This window comes from Prunus avium, chromosome 3 (genome assembly GCF_965620075.1).
Source record: "Prunus avium chromosome 3, drPruAviu1.hap1.1, whole genome shotgun sequence".
Classification (NCBI taxonomy): Eukaryota; Viridiplantae; Streptophyta; class Magnoliopsida; order Rosales; family Rosaceae; genus Prunus; species Prunus avium.
In genome coordinates this window covers 22,150,787-22,164,562 of record NC_142286.1, presented here as the reverse complement: position 1 = coordinate 22,164,562, position 13,776 = coordinate 22,150,787, and the positions used below count along the sequence as shown (strand labels likewise).

General features: G+C 39.9%; 2 non-coding genes across 2 annotated transcripts; both read left to right on the top strand.

The window, feature by feature from the left end:
- Positions 1 to 553: 553 nt before the first annotated feature.
- Positions 554 to 660, top strand: LOC148295751 (small nucleolar RNA R71). The gene has a single exon (XR_015834831.1). It is a non-coding gene; the product is annotated as a small nucleolar RNA R71 (small nucleolar RNA).
- A 10,325-nt stretch (positions 661 to 10,985) lies between these two features.
- Positions 10,986 to 11,092, top strand: LOC148295750 (small nucleolar RNA R71). The gene has a single exon (XR_015834830.1). It is a non-coding gene; the product is annotated as a small nucleolar RNA R71 (small nucleolar RNA).
- The last annotated feature ends 2,684 nt before the right edge of the window (positions 11,093 to 13,776 follow it).

Here is a 13,776-nt window from a genome sequence, read left to right as displayed (position 1 = left end):
GGATTGGTTGATTGCCATCTGCTTAACTATATCATCCAATGATGATGTTTGTTGTGGCTTTTGGAATGAAGGGGGATTGGCTTGATTCTGAGTATTCCTCCATGAAAAGTTTGGATGATTCCTCCAACCTGGATTATAACTTTGAGAGTATGGATCATTTCTTGGACCTTGGTTGTAGGAATTTACCAACTTAGCTTGCTCTTGCACAAATTCTGGATATCCAGCCCCAAGTGGACAAGCTATGGTAGCATGGTCAGGAGTTTCGCAAATACTACACACTTCCTTCGGAGGGCTTCTTGAGTTTAATGCAAGAAGAGCATCTAGCTTTTGTTCCAGTTTTGAAATCTGCACACTAGAAGCATCATTAGAACCACTAATAACACGTTTACCTCTTGTATCCGTATGTTGGGTCTCCATTGCTATCTCCTCAAAGAGTTCGTATGTTTCTTCTGGAGTTTTGGTTTTAAAAGAACCACCTGCAAAATTGGTGACTATATTATGACTAGAAGGGGTTAGTCCTTTATAAAACATACGCATTTGAAGCTTCAATGGAATCCCATGATGAGGACATTGGTTGAGCAGCCCATTGAATCTCTCCCATGCTTCACAAAACGATTCATCATCTTGCTGTGCAAATAACAAGATCTTATCCCTAAGCATGTCGGTCTTTTGCGTGGAGAAGTATTTCTCCAAGAACTTCTTTTGAATGGCAGCCCATGTAGTGAGTGAACCAGGCTTCAAAGAATTCAACCAATATTTCGCCTTATCCTTCAAAGTGTATGGAAACACTCTCATTCGAAGTTGATCTTCTGTCACACCTGTCAAGGGAAAAGAACTCACAACATTAAAAATATCCTTTATATGAGTTAATGGATCTTCATTAGGTAAACCATAAAAGGAAGGCAGCATATTAAGATGAGAAGATTTAAGCTCATAATTTCGAGCTACAGTGGGCAGCAAAATGCTTGAAGGAGATGCTGGAATTGTTGGGATATCAAGTTCTCCCATGAACTCATTGGCAGCCATCTCTTCTTCTTCTTCTTGGTCTGAACTTGCTTCCGAATTTGAAGGTGAAGAACCAGGAAGTTCAGTGTGGAGAGCAATACTTGTAAATGTGGCAAGAGCTTGCTCTTTTGCAGTTGACAACTCTCTTTCTAGACGATTATGAACTTCAGAGATCACCCGGTTGGGTTGCAACGATGGTCCTGCGTTCAAAGATCTGGAGCGTTGGAACGAAGACCTCACTTGTTCAAGGAACGGTCTTTTAGACATAAACTACCTGAAACAGAAAATTAGATTAATTAGAAACACTAAAAAGAATAGGGTAACCTTGGGCACATAACCAGGGAAGAACTTTCGTTCAGTCCCCGGCAACGGCGCCAAAATTTGTTGTTAATTATTATGTTAACTCGCAATTGTACGGGGCAATTAGTAATATAGCAAGACAAGTACGAGGTCGTACCCACGAAGACTGAGAAGTTCAAATTAGTTATGTACGTAGATTACCGAATTCAAGAAGTTAGGAAGTTAAGTCTAAAACAGAAATTAAAGTGAGAGTGATTGTGATTGTGAAAGGAAGTGAGCAAACTGAAATTGCGAATGAAAGCACATAAACAAGTGTAACAAAGAGTGGTTTTAAGAGTTGGAAAACAGATTTGGAGACTAGGGCATTCGAATCACCATAACAATTCAATTCTGGGTTATATGGAGTCAAGTAACAAGTCTAATTCAGATTCAAAGATTGATTCTAGCTAAAGTATGATTAGGCCATGGTGTTTGATCCTAACCTTGTGTTCCTAATTCCCTAATTTGATCATTTGTTGTCTAACCTAAAATTAAGCATTAGGAACCCATTAAGCATAGAAGAACAATTTAAACAACCAAGCATGTATCTAATCCCTGTTGTCGAATGTCCATACATACTCTTCCTATTCATAGTTCAATTCGAATTAAAGCATGGTGTCTACTCTTAATTCAAACCAAGATAGTTAACAAACAAGTTCTAATGGTGATCAATCATTCAAACAAGCATGTTAACTTATAAGCATAATGAATAAGAACATGAATCATGAATCAAACTTGAAACTCCAAACTTATAAACCCAGAATATTCATGTTAGGTTACATCGAAGCCCTAGTTATGGATTTAGTTACTCATAATGGAAAAGAAACTAAAATAGAAATGGGAAAACATAATGAATGCCATAAGAGTAGAAAAACCCTTTTCTGAAGTTCTTGTAGTGTCCAATGCTTCTCCAAGAGCTTCTCCACGTCTAGAAGGATGTATGAAGGATATGGAGGTGATTTGAGATGAGCTTGAGTGAGTGGTGATGGATGAGAAAGAGGAAATTCGTAGGGAAATGGAAGGGAGGTTTTCTGGAGCTGTTTTGGTGATTTTGGGACAGTTTAGAGTATTGGGTTGATTGCTTGAGTGTTTGGGGTTGTGGGAATGTATGAGGATGATTTCTGGATGATGGAAGTGTGGAGGATGGCTGAAGTGAATTTTGTAGCTTGAAGACTCCTCTATTTATAGGGCTAAGAGGGAGGAACATCATGATGAAATCCAACACCACCATTCCTCATTTAATACAACCCATAACTCCCACTTCATCTTGTCTATGTTAGTGTGGTTGGAATCAATCCCATCCCATACTTCTTTTGCTGTACCTCAAGCTTTCTTCACATGGGATCAAAGGTGATCAATTGTGGCTGCCTTTTGCTGCCAACCCATGTGGTCTTCTTTTGGTTGTTGAACAAAAACGAGTCTTCTGAACCAGACTTGGTGTAGGAAGGCCAGAGGTTTCAAAACTTATCCAATGGGTCTCAAATCTGGATATGTTATAGTAGACACCCATTGGAACAACTTCTATGAAGAAAGTAGTCCCATCGGAGCAGTAGAAGTATGCGTTTTGGGCCTTGCAATTTGGCTGCCGAACAGAGACTGGAATTGACTTCATTTCATTTATGCTTTACATGCATGCACATGCTTTCTCTATAATAACTCCAGCATGTACCAACTTGATCCTTTAGAATTTCATAGCTGGAATGCCTCCCCACTTCACTCATTATGTTGGATCCAAAGTCAGTTGCAGCATGGGTGAGGCACATGGAGGGACATGACAAAGCTGGCAGCTGCAAATCCTCCTGAGCAGGGTTGAGTGTTGGGCGGGCTGAGCACTCCACAAATGTCCAATTGGGCTGCAATTTGGATATGTTGTACTAGACACCCATTGGAACAAGTTTCATGAAGATCTTCACCTCATCCAAGCCCCATAGCATGCTGATCCAAGGCCAAGACGCTGACCTACGAAATTGGGCTGGAAAGGAGTTGTAGCCAAAATGTGTTTGTCTTTAAGCCCTTCTTCCATTCACCCCAAATCAAGCCTTAACATGCATGGATTGCATCATTTCCTATCCAAAGTCATCATTGTTACCTAAATGTCAATTAACTGAAAGATAAACACAAAAAGGATTAAAAGCACAAGTTTAACTCAAACACATAGCCAAATCATAAGCTAGAAGGGTACAAAATGATATACAATTATGAACCGATCAATTACGACGTTGCCCAAGTTTTGGGATCGATCCGAAATCAATAGGAGTGAGAAATTGGACAATTCAAGTTCAACGGCAGTTCGTTCCTAATTGGAGTGGTTGGTGTATTCCATACTTCTAGCAATTGGATTTCACTCAAAACTCACCAAATGACTCCTCCCACCGTATTACGATGTTGCACAAGTTTGGGGTTCGATCCGAAATCAATAGGTGTTCCAAATTGGACAATTCAAGTTCACCGGCAGTTCGTTCCTAATTGGAGTGGTTGGTGTATTCCATACTTCTAGAGATTGGATTTCACTCAAAACTCACCAAAATGACTCCCCCCACCATATTATGATGTTGCCCAAGTTTTGGGCTCGATCCGAAATCAATAGGTGTTCGAAATTGGACAATTCAAGTTCAACGGCAGTTCGTTCCTAACTGGAGTGGTTGGTGTATTCCATACTTCTAGCGATAGGATTTCACTCAAAACTCACCAAAATGACTCCTCCCACCATATTATGATGTTGCCCAAGTTTTGGGCTCGATCCGAAATCAATAGGTGTTCGAAATTGGACAATTCAAGTTCAACGGCAGTTCGTTCCTAGTTGGAGTGGTTGGTGTATTCCATACCTCTAGCGATTGGATTTCACCCAAAACTCACCAAATGACTCCTCCCACCGTATTATGATGTTGCACAAGTTTGGGGTTCGATCCGAAATCAATAGGTGTGAGAAATTGAACAATTCAAGTTCAACGGCAGTTCGTTCCTAATTTGTGTGGTTGGTGTATTCCATACTTCTAGCGATTGGATGTCACTCAAAACTCACCAAATGACTCCTCCCACCATATTATGATGTTGCCCAAGTTTTGGGCTCAATCCGAAATCAATAGGTGTTCCAAATTGGACAATTCAAATCAACTAATGAGATAGGTGATCAATCAGTGTGTAATGTGGAAGCTATAGCTCAAAGGCACACGGTTTCAAAGCAAGCACACTCAAACCTTGAATAAAGAACATTGTTCGACTCTAATTCTCACAGATAACACTCAATCACTCAGAACCAATGGTTTTATTCTCTCAAACAAGCTAAAGTGAGTATATGAAATAGAAGCACAATATTTGGTTAGATCTCATGAAGGGAATCAAATACTAAGAATAGAGATACACACATACCTACCAGCACCCATGAATACATCCTCAAAGATCAGCTAGGTCTTTCACAAGGTTTGTAATGAAAGGTAAGGTTAGGGGAAATGGAAGAATTGGAAGAAAAAACAGGTAACTTAAGAACATACCAAGGTTGCATTCTTCATTGATCTGCAAGGTAGCATTGACTTATAATGGCATGGCTGCAAACTTCATGGTACCACCTGGCATAGACTTTATTTATTTATTTTTTTTTTTTTTTTACACTTAGATCAAATCGAAACACTTTCATCTTCGTTGATTTGATCTGCATCTTCATTAACTTCATTGCACAGAATCACACCATCTTTCATTTAGGCACATGGCAGCAACTTCCTTGCTTCAAACTTTATCTTGGCACACCTTGGTATATTTCTAAGCTATAGGGTATGGCTACAATAGGTGAAGTATCTCAGATTGAGATACAAAGGTAGGGAAATGATGAGGGTGATAGAAGAAAAGGCTTTAAGTGTTTGGCTTCAAGAGGGTTGATGGAACACACATATAGGTAGGGTGAAAAGAAAGCACATCGAATGGTTATGCACACATAGCCTAGCATCACTTCAATGAGTTCATTCATGAATGAGAGCAAGCACATGATATCTGCAAAAGAGAATCATCCTTAGTATTCAATCAAAATGGAATAATGAGATCATTTAGAGTGAAATGAAGAAAATAAATTGGGATGAGAAGTAGAAACACTTTAAACCCTCTCAAGAAAGCAATTGGGCTCAATATAGCTCACTAGGGTAGTCTCCACTATTCTCCTTCGAGAATTTGAGCATGGTACTTTAGCCACCAGAATTCTAGGAGCCAAAGCTTTGTGAAGTGCAAAATTCTGATATGAAAACCTCAATGGCAGCTCCATAGCATCGATTGTATGACATTAAAAAAAAATTAGTGACAAATGAACGAAAATTGAAAACACAAATGAATGAAATTTGAAAACCTTCCCCCCAGACCTGAATTGAACATTGTCCTCAATGTTAAAGCAAAGTAAAGATGATTGAGAACAAGTAAATGATAAAGGGAAAAGTTAAGAAAAAGTTAAGAAGAAAAAATAAATAAATTAAAAAAAAAAAAAAAAAAAATACAAGCAACTCACGGATGACCAGTTAAGGGCCTCAGAAAACACAGCCAGGGGATCCGGGAAGTTTGGAGGGGTCACAATGGTCCCGCTTAAAACCCAAACTTCTTAGACACCGAAGGTGTCGCCTAAAGAACTCCTAGACACTGTATTGACAGAGGTGCTCACTGGGGTTACCAAAAGTTAGCTCATATGAAAAAAAATTATTTAAAGAAACAGAAACTTAAAATGACTAAAATAAAAACAAAACAAGTAAAGAGAAAGGATAGAAATGCTCCCCCTTGATGCGATTAGGTCGATTGCTACCAAGCACCTTCTTCTTGAACACATGGGTTGCCTCCCAAGAAGCGCCTTAGTTACTGTCTTGGCAAGACATTATGTGATCAGCTAAGTTGATGGTACAAAGGGAAGTTGATCCACCACATGGCCTGTCTGAATGCCAGCTGAGATTCCCTCATAGAATGGCTTTAAACGTTGTCCATTTACTTTGAAAGTTGAGCCGTCTTTAGGGTTTTGAATCTCCACAGCTCCATAGGGAGAAACATTGACCACGGTGAATGGGCCTTGCCATCTAGACTTCAATTTTCCTGGAAAGAGACGCAATCGTGAGTTAAACAAAAGAACTGACATACCTTTGGAGAACTCTTTCCGTTGAATGTTTCTGTCATGGTAACTCTTGGTTCGTTCTTTGTAAAGCTTTGCATTCTCATAAGACTCATGTCTAATTTCTTCCAATTCATTGAGCTGAAACTTTCTTGCATGGCCTGCCTTGTCTAGATCAAAATTTAACTTCTTGATGGCCCAAAAAGCATTGTGTTCAAGCTCCATTGGCAGGTGACAAGCTTTCCCAAACACAAGACGATAAGGGCTCATCCCAATGGGAGTCTTATATGCAGTCCTATAAGCCCATAATGAATCATTGAGCTTGGCTGCCCAATCTTTCCTTGTATTGTTCACCACCTTCTCCAGGATGTGCTTAATTTCTCTATTGCTTATTTCCACTTGACCAGAAGTTTGCGGATGATATGGTGTAGAGACTCGATGGGTGATGTTGTACTTCTTCATGAGTGCTTCGAATGGCTTGTTACAGAAGTGGCTGCCTCCATCACTAATGACAGCCCTTGGAGTACCAAACCTTGTGAAAATATTATCCTTCAAGAACTTGAGCACCACCTTATGATCATTGGTTTTGGTGGCTATGGCTTCCACCCATTTAGACACATAATCAACAGCAACAAGTATGTAAGTACAACCAAAGGAAGATGGGAATGGTCCCATGAAATCAATACCCCACACATCGAAGAGCTCCACAACAAGTATGCTATTCAATGGCATTTCGTTCCTGCGACTTATGTTCCCCATCCTTTGACACCTATCACACTTAACACAAAAATTAAACGCATCTTTGAATAGAGTGGGCCAAAAGAAACCAGATTGGAGAATTTTAAGTGCTGTTTTCTTAGCTCCAAAGTGACCTCCACAAGCCAATTCGTGGCTATGCCTAAGTATGCTTTCTTGCTCTTCTTCTGGAACACATCTTCTGATGAGTTGATCCGGGCAATGCTTGAATAAGAAAGGTTCATCCCAGACATAATGTTTCACCATGGAAAAGAACTTCTTCTTGTCCTGAGAAGTTAGATCATTTCTAAGAACACCACAAGCAAGATAATTAACAAAATCAGCATACCATGGTTCTTTGACTTGGGCAGCATATAGTTGTTCATCAGGGAAAGTCTCATTCAAGGGTAGCACAGCTTCTCCTTTTTCTTCAACCACAATTCTGCTCAAATGATCAGCTACCACATTCTCACATCCCTTCTTGTCTCGAATTTCCAAATCGAACTCTTGCAGCAAGAGAATCCATCTAATTAAGCGTGGTTTTGCGTCCTTCTTAGTGAGCAAGTATCTAAGAGCTGCATGGTCAGAATAAACAATTACTTTAGAACCAACAAGATAAGAACGAAATTTTTCTAAAGCAAAAACCACAGCAAGGAACTCCTTCTCTGTTATGGAGTAGTTGATTTGAGCATCATTCAAGGTCCGGCTAGCATAATGAATCACATGGGGGAGCTTGTTCTTCTTTTGACCTAAAACTGCACCAATAGCAAAGTCAGAGGCATCACACATTATTTCAAATGGTAAAGACCAATCTGGAGCTATGATAATAGGGGCTGAAGTTAGCTCCCTCTTCAAGGTAGTAAAGGCTTCCATGCAAGCTTCATTAAACTCAAAAACAGCATCCTTAGCAAGGAGATTACACAATGGCCTTGTAATGCTTGAGAAATTTTTGATGAACCTTCTATAGAATCCAGCATGACCTAGAAAGCTTCTAATTCCTTTCACAGAGGTAGGGGGTGGCAGATTTGAGATGAGATCGATCTTGGCTTTATCCACTTCAATTCCCTTGCTTGAAATCACATGGCCTAGCACAATGCCTTGTCTCACCATGAAGTGACACTTCTCCCAATTCAAAATCAGATTTGTTTCCTGGCATCTTTTAAGCACTAGAGATAAGTGGTGAAGACAATTATCAAAAGAGGAACCAAAAACTGAAAAATCATCCATAAATACCTCAATGAATCGTTCCACCATATCTGAAAAGATTGACATCATGCATCTTTGGAAAGTTGCTGGGGCATTGCACAAACCGAATGGCATCCTTCTATAAGCAAACGTACCAAATGGGCATGTGAATGTGGTTTTCTCTTGGTCTTCCGGAGCAATGGGAATTTGATTATAACCTGAAAAACCATCAAGAAAACAATAGTAAGCATGGCCAGATAAACGTTCAAGCATTTGATCAATAAAAGGCAAGGGGAAATGATCTTTTCTAGTGGATGTGTTCAACTTCCTGTAATCAATGCAAACTCTCCAACCAGTGATAGTTCGTGTAGGAACTATCTCATTCTTCTCATTCTTCACAACGGTGATTCCGGACTTCTTCGGAACAACTTGTACAGGGCTCACCCACTTAGAATCTGAAATTGGGTAGATGATTCCTACATCGAGTAGCTTTAAAACTTCAGCTCTAACCACCTCTTTCATGTTGGGATTTAGCCTCCTTTGGGCATCACGGGATGGTTTGCTGTCTTCTTCCATTAGAATCCGGTGCATGCACATGCTTGGACTAATTCCTTTGATGTCTGCTATGGTCCACCCAATGGCTGTTTTATGCTCTTTTAGAACCTTAATTAAGCTCTCTTCTTCATGTGAGGTGAGACCTGCAGCAATTATAACAGGGAGAGTTTCGTTAGCACCCAAATAAGTATATTTAAGATGATTGGGCAGTGGTTTAAGTTCTAGCTTTGGTGGGGTGATAATGGATGGCTCCAATTTCGTGGATGATGGTCCAAGAGGCTCGAGTGGTGGCCTAAAGGATGGTGGGTATGGTTGAAACACTTCTAAGGCAGCCACCACTTCTTGGAACTCCGGTTCACAAAGATCTTCCTCTTCTTGTGTTAAGACAGCTTCTAGAGCATCATTAGACTTTCTCTGCAAAATTTTGGAAGAAACCTCATGATCCACAACATCAATTGAAAAGCAAGAATCAAGAGAGATAGAAGGTTGAGATAGAGCATTAAGCATTTTAAATTCAACAGTTTCACCTAGAACAGTCATGGAAAGGGTGCTATCTTTCACTTTGATAACTGTGTCTGCAGTGGCCATGAATGGCCTGCCTAGGAGAATGCGATCAACATGATCTCCATTTGGATTGTCTTCCATGTCCATCACTACAAAATCAGCAGGGAGAATTAGTGTATTAACTTGAACTAAAATATCTTCTACAATACCTTTTGGATATTTTATAGAATGATCAGCTAGTTCAAGTCGTATTGAAGTCTTCTTCATCCCTTCTAAGCCAAGCTTTTGATACAATGAATATGGCATTAGGTTGACACTTGCTCCCAAGTCCAACATGGCTCTTCCAACCTTATTGCCTCCAATGTTAATGGGAATGTCAAAGCTGCCAGGATCAACTAGTTTTGGTGGAAGCTTCCTTTGCAACACAGCACTTACATTCTGGTCAAGCTTTACATCTTCATTTGGAGCGAAATTGAGCTTGTGAGTTTTCAAGTCCTTGATGAACTTTCCATATGCAGGAATCTGTTCAATAACATCAAGCAAAGGCAAATTGATATTAACTTTACTCAAAATATCATAAATCTCTTTAAAAGCCTTATCTTGCTTTGCTTTCTTAAGACGGCCTGGAAATGGAATCGGTGGAACATATGGAGCGGGTGGCACGTATCTATCTTCTTGAAGATGTGGTGGCACAAATTTGTCATCTCTCTTATGCAATTGGAATTGTTTGGATTCCTGAGAATCTGATTTGGCATTAGGAGCAGATTGAGAAGTTTTGAGATGTTCCCCTTCTGTAGCCGTGGTCTCCTCCTCTTCATCTTCTACAATCATAACATCATTTGAAAGATTAGAATCAACTTTACTATCAATGATCTTACCTGATCTGAGCACATGAATGGCCTTGGCTTCTTGGTTCTTTGGATTGATCTCGGTTTGGCTTGGCCATTTCCCAGGTGCTCTTTGAGTTATTTCAGCAGCTAATTGGCCTATTTGAACTTCCAATTTGGCAATGGCAGCTTGTGTAGTTTGCTGGAAATTGGATTGGTTGATTGCCATCTGCTTAACTATATCATCCAATGATGATGTTTGTTGTGGCTTTTGGAATGAAGGGGGATTGGCTTGATTCTGAGTATTCCTCCATGAAAAGTTTGGATGATTCCTCCAACCTGGATTATAACTTTGAGAGTATGGATCATTTCTTGGACCTTGGTTGTAGGAATTTACCAACTTAGCTTGCTCTTGCACAAATTCTGGATATCCAGCCCCAAGTGGACAAGCTATGGTAGCATGGTCAGGAGTTTCGCAAATACTACACACTTCCTTCGGAGGGCTTCTTGAGTTTAATGCAAGAAGAGCATCTAGCTTTTGTTCCAGTTTTGAAATCTGCACACTAGAAGCATCATTAGAACCACTAATAACACGTTTACCTCTTGTATCCGTATGTTGGGTCTCCATTGCTATCTCCTCAAAGAGTTCGTATGTTTCTTCTGGAGTTTTGGTTTTAAAAGAACCACCTGCAAAATTGGTGACTATATTATGACTAGAAGGGGTTAGTCCTTTATAAAACATACGCATTTGAAGCTTCAATGGAATCCCATGATGAGGACATTGGTTGAGCAGCCCATTGAATCTCTCCCATGCTTCACAAAACGATTCATCATCTTGCTGTGCAAATAACAAGATCTTATCCCTAAGCATGTCGGTCTTTTGCGTGGAGAAGTATTTCTCCAAGAACTTCTTTTGAATGGCAGCCCATGTAGTGAGTGAACCAGGCTTCAAAGAATTCAACCAATATTTCGCCTTATCCTTCAAAGTGTATGGAAACACTCTCATTCGAAGTTGATCTTCTGTCACACCTGTCAAGGGAAAAGAACTCACAACATTAAAAATATCCTTTATATGAGTTAATGGATCTTCATTAGGTAAACCATAAAAGGAAGGCAGCATATTAAGATGAGAAGATTTAAGCTCATAATTTCGAGCTACAGTGGGCAGCAAAATGCTTGAAGGAGATGCTGGAATTGTTGGGATATCAAGTTCTCCCATGAACTCATTGGCAGCCATCTCTTCTTCTTCTTCTTGGTCTGAACTTGCTTCCGAATTTGAAGGTGAAGAACCAGGAAGTTCAGTGTGGAGAGCAATACTTGTAAATGTGGCAAGAGCTTGCTCTTTTGCAGTTGACAACTCTCTTTCTAGACGATTATGAACTTCAGAGATCACCCGGTTGGGTTGCAACGATGGTCCTGCGTTCAAAGATCTGGAGCGTTGGAACGAAGACCTCACTTGTTCAAGGAACGGTCTTTTAGACATAAACTACCTGAAACAGAAAATTAGATTAATTAGAAACACTAAAAAGAATAGGGTAACCTTGGGCACATAACCAGGGAAGAACTTTCGTTCAGTCCCCGGCAACGGCGCCAAAATTTGTTGTTAATTATTATGTTAACTCGCAATTGTACGGGGCAATTAGTAATATAGCAAGACAAGTACGAGGTCGTACCCACGAAGACTGAGAAGTTCAAATTAGTTATGTACGTAGATTACCGAATTCAAGAAGTTAGGAAGTTAAGTCTAAAACAGAAATTAAAGTGAGAGTGATTGTGATTGTGAAAGGAAGTGAGCAAACTGAAATTGCGAATGAAAGCACATAAACAAGTGTAACAAAGAGTGGTTTTAAGAGTTGGAAAACAGATTTGGAGACTAGGGCATTCGAATCACCATAACAATTCAATTCTGGGTTATATGGAGTCAAGTAACAAGTCTAATTCAGATTCAAAGATTGATTCTAGCTAAAGTATGATTAGGCCATGGTGTTTGATCCTAACCTTGTGTTCCTAATTCCCTAATTTGATCATTTGTTGTCTAACCTAAAATTAAGCATTAGGAACCCATTAAGCATAGAAGAACAATTTAAACAACCAAGCATGTATCTAATCCCTGTTGTCGAATGTCCATACATACTCTTCCTATTCATAGTTCAATTCGAATTAAAGCATGGTGTCTACTCTTAATTCAAACCAAGATAGTTAACAAACAAGTTCTAATGGTGATCAATCATTCAAACAAGCATGTTAACTTATAAGCATAATGAATAAGAACATGAATCATGAATCAAACTTGAAACTCCAAACTTATAAACCCAGAATATTCATGTTAGGTTACATCGAAGCCCTAGTTATGGATTTAGTTACTCATAATGGAAAAGAAACTAAAATAGAAATGGGAAAACATAATGAATGCCATAAGAGTAGAAAAACCCTTTTCTGAAGTTCTTGTAGTGTCCAATGCTTCTCCAAGAGCTTCTCCACGTCTAGAAGGATGTATGAAGGATATGGAGGTGATTTGAGATGAGCTTGAGTGAGTGGTGATGGATGAGAAAGAGGAAATTCGTAGGGAAATGGAAGGGAGGTTTTCTGGAGCTGTTTTGGTGATTTTGGGACAGTTTAGAGTATTGGGTTGATTGCTTGAGTGTTTGGGGTTGTGGGAATGTATGAGGATGATTTCTGGATGATGGAAGTGTGGAGGATGGCTGAAGTGAATTTTGTAGCTTGAAGACTCCTCTATTTATAGGGCTAAGAGGGAGGAACATCATGATGAAATCCAACACCACCATTCCTCATTTAATACAACCCATAACTCCCACTTCATCTTGTCTATGTTAGTGTGGTTGGAATCAATCCCATCCCATACTTCTTTTGCTGTACCTCAAGCTTTCTTCACATGGGATCAAAGGTGATCAATTGTGGCTGCCTTTTGCTGCCAACCCATGTGGTCTTCTTTTGGTTGTTGAACAAAAACGAGTCTTCTGAACCAGACTTGGTGTAGGAAGGCCAGAGGTTTCAAAACTTATCCAATGGGGCTCAAATCTGGATATGTTATAGTAGACACCCATTGGAACAACTTCTATGAAGAAAGTAGTCCCATCGGAGCAGTAGAAGTATGCGTTTTGGGCCTTGCAATTTGGCTGCCGAACAGAGACTGGAATTGACTTCATTTCATTTATGCTTTACATGCATGCACATGCTTTCTCTATAATAACTCCAGCATGTACCAACTTGATCCTTTAGAATTTCATAGCTGGAATGCCTCCCCACTTCACTCATTATGTTGGATCCAAAGTCAGTTGCAGCATGGGTGAGGCACATGGAGGGACATGACAAAGCTGGCAGCTGCAAATCCTCCTGAGCAGGGTTGAGTGTTGGGCGGGCTGAGCACTCCACAAATGTCCAATTGGGCTGAAATTTGGATATGTTGTACTAGACACCCATTGGAACAAGTTTCATGAAGATCTTCACCTCATCCAAGCCCCATAGCATGCTGATCCAAGGCCAAGAAGCTGACCTACGAAATTGGGCTGGAAAGGAGTTGTAGCCAAAATGTGT